This window comes from Cupressus sempervirens, chromosome 8 (genome assembly GCF_028749045.1).
Source record: "Cupressus sempervirens isolate cs-2001-9-10 chromosome 8, ASM2874904v1, whole genome shotgun sequence".
Lineage (NCBI taxonomy): Eukaryota > Viridiplantae > Streptophyta > Pinopsida > Cupressales > Cupressaceae > Cupressus > Cupressus sempervirens.
In genome coordinates this window covers 493,744,175-493,751,493 of record NC_143125.1, presented here as the reverse complement: position 1 = coordinate 493,751,493, position 7,319 = coordinate 493,744,175, and positions in this window count along the sequence as shown.

Sequence of the window (7,319 nt, the reverse complement as noted above, 5' to 3'; positions counted from 1 at the left end):
GAAATTTTGAAATTTTGTATGAGATATAGATTACCTAAGTTATGCACATAAGTTAGGTTGTATATGCATAAAAAAGTGTTTTTACCTCTTGTTAAAGGGGGAGATCGTTGACCTCATTTTGGTTTTGACAAGGTAGTGACAAAATACTCAAGTCATTACTTAACAAAACTATGTATGTGCTGAGTAAGAGTGGATGTTGATTAATATACATAGTTAGTGTCGAGCACCAGTATGTGCCAAGAAGATGGTATGTACCAAGTCACTCAAGCGTCAAGTAAGACATATATGCTAAGTGATTCATATACCAAGTAAAACAATGGATGTTGAGTCATTCAAGAGATGAGTTATAGCATTGAAGATGTAATGGATGTTGAGCATCAGAGCTTTGAAGTGTTGAGTAAATAGTTTTGGACATAGTTGTTTGTAATGGCACAAACTCCTACATAAGCCATTTTTAGGCTGACTTAAGGATAGTTTTAAAATTCTAGAAGATATATATGAAGGTATATTGAGAATCCCTATGTAGTGAATGAAACCAATCATATTAAGGGATTTTATAAGTGGAAAAATGGGTGAATAACAATCATTGATTCCCCTAACCCTAGCTCACCTAAGTCTTCTTAATAAGGGAAAATAGTAGGAGTTCGTATGTGCAGATGAGAAGAAAAGGGTGAATTATAAGTATAGAAAGAGAATTCATGGTGACTAAGGAGGTTGTGAGAGAGATATGAAATGCAATATCAATTAGAGAGAATAGAAAAGAGTAGTTAAAGGAAAGAAGAGATACATTTGATCAGGAGGATCAAGTACACATCAAGATAGAGGATATCTAATATCTAGCAAAGAGGTGCTAACTAAAGGATCAAAGCTAAAACATTCTAATAGGTAAATTAGTGAAAATATCTTAATAGAGTAGTCCTAGAAATATTTTGTAAATCCTTTAATAGGGTGCTTTATTAATTGTAATTTGAAGTCCTCTAATAAGGCACACTTTTAGCAAGGTGTTGAAATCCTTTAATAGGGTAAGATTTTGACAATCTTTCTAAGCCTTTAATAGGGAAAACCTTTCATAGTGTAGATCATAGTTTATAATAAAAATTATTGTAACCTTCATTGGATACACTTTACAACTACAGTAGTGAATATTTGTGGGTTTCATCCCCACTCTAATTTTACCTTCTCATTGGAGGGTTTTTAGTTAACAAATTTATTGTGTTATGTGTTATTTGTTTCATGCTATGGGTGAACATGTGTAGCTAGCTATTTCAATTTACATGAAAATTATGAGATTGATGTGTGGTGAATTTTTTTATGGTTAAATTTTGAAGTGTTGATTCACCCCCCCCCCCCCCCCCCCCCCCAAAGAGTTTACTTTCCCATTGTTAATTCCAAAAATTAGGAGTCTATTAAGTACATATAGTGTCTTGGTCCTTGTTAGAGGAAAAGGCCCTATTAAAATAATCAACCATATTAGGAGTTGCTCCAACCCTATTAGAATTTGATATGTACAATTACAAAATATTTGCAAGATTAGCCTACTACCTAAACATGAAATCGTACAATGTAGTTTCTTTACACAATAGGATAGATACAACAACCTATTTCCTATTAATTTTTTTACTTCACATACTTCTTATATAGTTCACATATCACATATATAACCTTAACATAAATTTCCATAGTTCACATGTACATCTACAAGTACACACACTACTTTGGATATTGCAATCCTTCCTTTATACCTTTACAATTTACAAAACTTGCCTAGTTGGCCTTCAAGCTTTCACATGCTTGGCTAAATATAATATTAGTTCTTTCTAACTTAGGGTTAACATCTAGGATGTGTTCCCTAATTAGTTAAATAATTATTTTATAGATAAAATAATTCTTTAACTCATAATTACACACTTTTAGATGAGCTTTGTTCTGCTTTGTACACTGCCTTTACCAGTGTTTATTGCATAACTCCTTCTGTACGATCCATATAGTTTTGTGCACTTAGTGACATCATCCTAACATATTGTACTATTTTTCATTAACCATGCACATACCAATATTTTCTCTATTGATCATTCTTACCAAAACCTTATATGTGTTGTCAATAACATATCTAATACTTAGATAATTTTCCATGTCTAACTATGGAATTCTTATCTATAAAATTTTCCTTCTTACCTTAAGATATATGTTTTCCTAAATGACAATTCCATCACTATATCAACTTATCCTAGTTATCCATATTTATAACATCCATATTCTTTGTTTGCTTGGCACTTACTAAACTTGACTTATATAGGAATACTCGGTGACCAAAGACTTAACTCCTATAGATCTTGGCATATACATGATTATTTAGAAGTCTTTACAAATACATCACTCAATTTGTATAAGAGTAGCTTGGTCATAGTGATGACCAACCAACTCTTCCTTGTATATGACTAAGTGATTGATAGTAATAGACAACAAAAATTAGAGAGATCAATAAATACTTCATCAACATTTACCTCATAATGTAGAGGTCTTAGCCATGCCACTCAAGGTATTAATCCTTGTACATATGTGTAATATGTATCCATAAGAAAATATATGTGATCATAGTATTTTGAACCTATTATCCATCTTCTTCTTGAAATCCTCAAAATAACAATCCATTATGATCTCAAAGTTCTCACCTATCTAATTATTGTACTTATTTATTTTCTTGGTCACTAGTTTTCTACTCATATCCCAAACTACATCTCTAATAGTAGGAAATGAATTATGTACATATAAAATATGCATATGATAAGAAAACCAAACATACAAGACGTATTCTTTACTTTTCTTATTGCTCCAAGATTCTCTACAAATTGGATGAGTTGGAACTTAGCCAAATCATAGTTATTGTCCTTCTTGACCAATTTTTAGTCCATCTCAATAGATACACATAGCACACTATTCAGTCATCTTGACTGATAAAACTAATGAACAATCACCCAAACTATAAACTTGATTATAGGATCCTTGATAGTGTTTGTTGACATACCTTGGCCATTATACTTTTCCTTTGTGTTTCTTTCAATAATATCCCTTTCTTGGAAAAGAATAGTCTTCACTCAATCCAAAATAGGGTAACCAGTCACATGATGAATAATGGACTTTGAAATTTTTACTAGTCCAGTCTCTAACCATAATATAATGTTGTGTATCCTACTCTACATGATCTTTATCTATTCAACTTTGAATACCTTTGGAATTTCTAGGGAATTATTTAACCCTTTCTTTCCCACAACCTTGTTCTCATCCTTGAATCTTCTAATGTCACACAACTTATCATAGGCATGTCTCATCTAAAAACCACTTATATGCCTCATCTTGTACATATAACACAACCTAACATTGTGTGCCATAATTACTCTAGATGGAATTATAGATAATGCCCCTGAAGAATCTCTTGTCAACGTAATATCAAGGTACCCTTTGAATTTAAGTGGATGGAATGCATCATTTCAGAGAATTTGGACATTGCTATCCCTCAATGCTTCCTTCTTCTCACTTGCAGATGCAGATGATGTCATTTTTGCAATCTAGGGTTACAAACTCAAACAACTTCACAAATTGGTAACTTTACTCAAATAACTTCACACAACTTACTTGCTAACCCATTGATAGACACTTGAATATCTTTACAACTTCATACAAATCACTCTACAATTTGCCTAGATTTTTGCTCTATAAACTCAAAAACCTAGTGATTCAAAATTAACTATATAGGTTCAAACAGTTGATCTAAGTTCCCATTAAGTTTTCCACATGATTATTAGGTATACATTGGGTACATAATAGTTGTCTCATCTTACTTAATGACAACACAAATACATCCTTCAACTTTTCTTGATCAATATCGAGACTCAATTTATACTGACATCTGAAATTGGCGCTCAGTCTCTACCAAATTTTCAACTCTGTATCATGACTCATCTTCAACTCAAATATATACATATGTCCTTATGCATCTTCATTCATTCTAATTTGGACCTGTATGAATAGGATATTTGGAACTAATGTATGATATAGCAATTTGAAACATAGTTCCATACATGTCTTTCAATTTAGTTTAAGGTAGGGCAATCACCTAATCCATTGGATTTAGTAATCACAAATTCTCCATTTTCACTATTTCCTTCATCTAACTTATTTTTCTATGTTTGATTCATTTCACTTCATACTTCTTCATTATTGACCTTTTCCTTTCCATTTTTTTACCTCAAAACTTGGTGCTAGTACTCAGTTCATGTAGTCCTTGTTTAGATGACCAGCCTTCTAACAATTGAAACATAGTGGTCTAAAATTCCTTTAGTTACCAGATCTTCCTCTAAGATGTATCCTAGAAAAATGTTTTGCAAAGTGTCCATACTTGCCACAATATTGGAAATTTACCCAAGTATTATAATCCCAATTTATGGTATTACCTTACTTAGGTGCTTTAGCTTGACATTTAGGTGTCCCATTGTTCTTTTCCTTACATCTTCCATCTTGTGACTTATGATTATACTTCTAACATGTATAGCATTAGCCTTCAAATCTAGAATTATTTGGTGCTTTATTGACCTTAGATTTACACTCATGTGCTTGATGACCTTGTTTGTTGCAAGTAAAGAAATAACCATTGAAATTAGGTTTAGGGTTTCAATTACCAATTTTTCTCCTGCAAATGTTTGTTGTATGGTCTAGTTTTCATAGTGATAGCATGTTCGATTCTTGTTATTTTTCCTTGTATTCACATTCATTTTTTCTCCTTGCTTGACACCTAATAAGAAATTTCTATAGTCTAGTCCAGGAGTGTCATGTATTTAGAAATACCATAGATTCTTTAATTTTATTCAACCTCTCCACAAATTCCTTTTAAGCTTTTGACTCAATCTACCATTCTCAAATTTTAGATTTGTAATCTCCAACTCCTTTCTTTCAATATGATTATTTTAACTAAGAAATTGATTGAGAATATAAAACTAATTATGGGTTATCTTTTGTACTACATTGATCCTTTCATCAAGTCTTATAACCAACAGTCTTGTATCTTCATTAGTCATTACCTTGTCATATTTAACCTTTTCTTTGTCTTCCTCAACCTTTTTCTTTTTTTTTTCACTTCACATAACCTTTCTAATTGAATTTCATGTTCTCTTTTAAATTCTCTAACTTCCTCATTCAGGGTATTGTTCCTCTCCAATATATCTATTGTTGCTACATTAGATTCATTGGATCTTCCTTCACCGAATAGCTCTTCAATAGTCTCTTCTTTGTATTGGGTGTCATTTTGTTGAATTTCCATCTCATTCATTCTCTTTAAGGATTTTCTTAATGTATCTCTTTTGGTCTTCACTTATATATATGCAATTTTAACATCAATCTTTTGGTTCTCAATGATATTTCTTAGTTTTTAGGCTTCCATCTTCAAGATCTTAAACTCCCAAGTGGTTAGACTTCTGCCAAGAGTACATAGCTATGATACTAATTGTTGAAAATCTAATAGGGAAATTTTGATACTGATAGGGGTGGTGAATAGGGATCTACCAAACTTATTTCACTATATTATGAAACATATTTTGTTAGAAACAATAGTCCACTAGGATAACTAAGATTTTTATTTTTTTTTGGTGGGGGGGTGTGGTTTGAATCATTTATCCAACAATTAAAACATTTATCTTTTTTAAGAAAACTTAACCATTCAACCAAAGTAAATAGCAACCATAATAAGATGCACATAGAAAATTAAATTAGATATATCAACTAGGGAAACCCTTGATTAGAGGGAAAACCCTAGTGGGAATGATGCCCACAAAATGATGTACTAATATAAATATTTCTTGTTAGAGGATGGACCCTATTAGGAGTCTATTACAACATTTAGTATATAGAGTCCCTATTAGGAGACTTTGAATCCCTATTAGGAGATTCCAACCTTGTTATGATTTGTGCCAACCCTATTAGAAGTTGTGCCAACCCTGTTAGCAATTGTAATACAATGTATGCAAGAAGAGCCCACTACCCAAACATGCAATTTTAACTACAAGAAGATCTCACTACTCAAACATGTAATTTACTATTATGTTCTTATTTCCTTAGTTCTATCAACTAAATAAATCACTATTAGACCTTCTAGACTAGGTCACAAACCTCAAATCCAAATATCAAATCTCGGATCACTTGGCAAAACCTTGGCAATGATGTTTCCTTCACTTCTGCATTGCTCTGCTCAACTTCGCATTTTGATCTTACTATTGCTTCTCATAAATTCCAATCCATTCTATGATAAAGGAAAATGTCCTTCCTTTATACCAAGTCCATAAAACAATTCCTTAAGTCATCTATTAGACCTTCACAATTGATCATTATAGGACCACATTATGAACATGTTACACTTCATGATAACATTAATCTTCTACCTTACAACTTGAATAGCTTTCCCTACATGCAATATTATGACAATAAATCTTAGCCATGTCATCACCAGCATTTATTCTTCAAATCCTCAACCTCAATTCTCATAATAACAACTCTACTAAGAGATATAACAAATTTACTAGAACATGCCTCTGCAAACCCTATCTCAGAATAGATATCACCAAAACTTACATAACTTCTTTTAGACATATCATTTCTTCTTCTGACATTAACTACATATACTAGATACTTAGAAGTATCTCCCATAACCTTGGATAGGTAGAATACTCAACTAGTCATCCTTACCAACTTGATCTTTCTATTGTTCTTTTGTCAGATACCGTGCAAAAAATTGCTATGTTGACATCAATGACAAACTTGATCATGAATGTAACATATCATCATAGTAACATATCTACAATACTCACCCATAGGAATATCATCAGTGGTCATGCTTCCAACAATCTTGCAACAATATTCCACTTTGACATTGATGAAAATATAGATTAAAAAAATCTATTTCCAAGAATACCAACAAAAAGACTATTCATCTTACTTTTCAAATCCTCTTCATCAATCATTCTCCCCCATTGATATACCTCAATGTGCTTTTTGTCAAACTATCATTCCATGATGTGCTTCTTCTAAACCTACTATACTCATGCCTAACTTCTCCAACATCATGTTTTACATGTTTTTCCATGTTATTTTTCATGTCAAACTTCTCCCACATTGACATCAATGTCAAAGGTTTCAACAACCAACTTTACTACATCAAACTCTACAACAATTGATTCTTCCTTAGCTCAAGTGTCAAAAAACACTATTCAAAAGAATATCCAACATGAGTCCTAGATGACTCTGTCCATCATAGATACTCCCTCATATAGGAA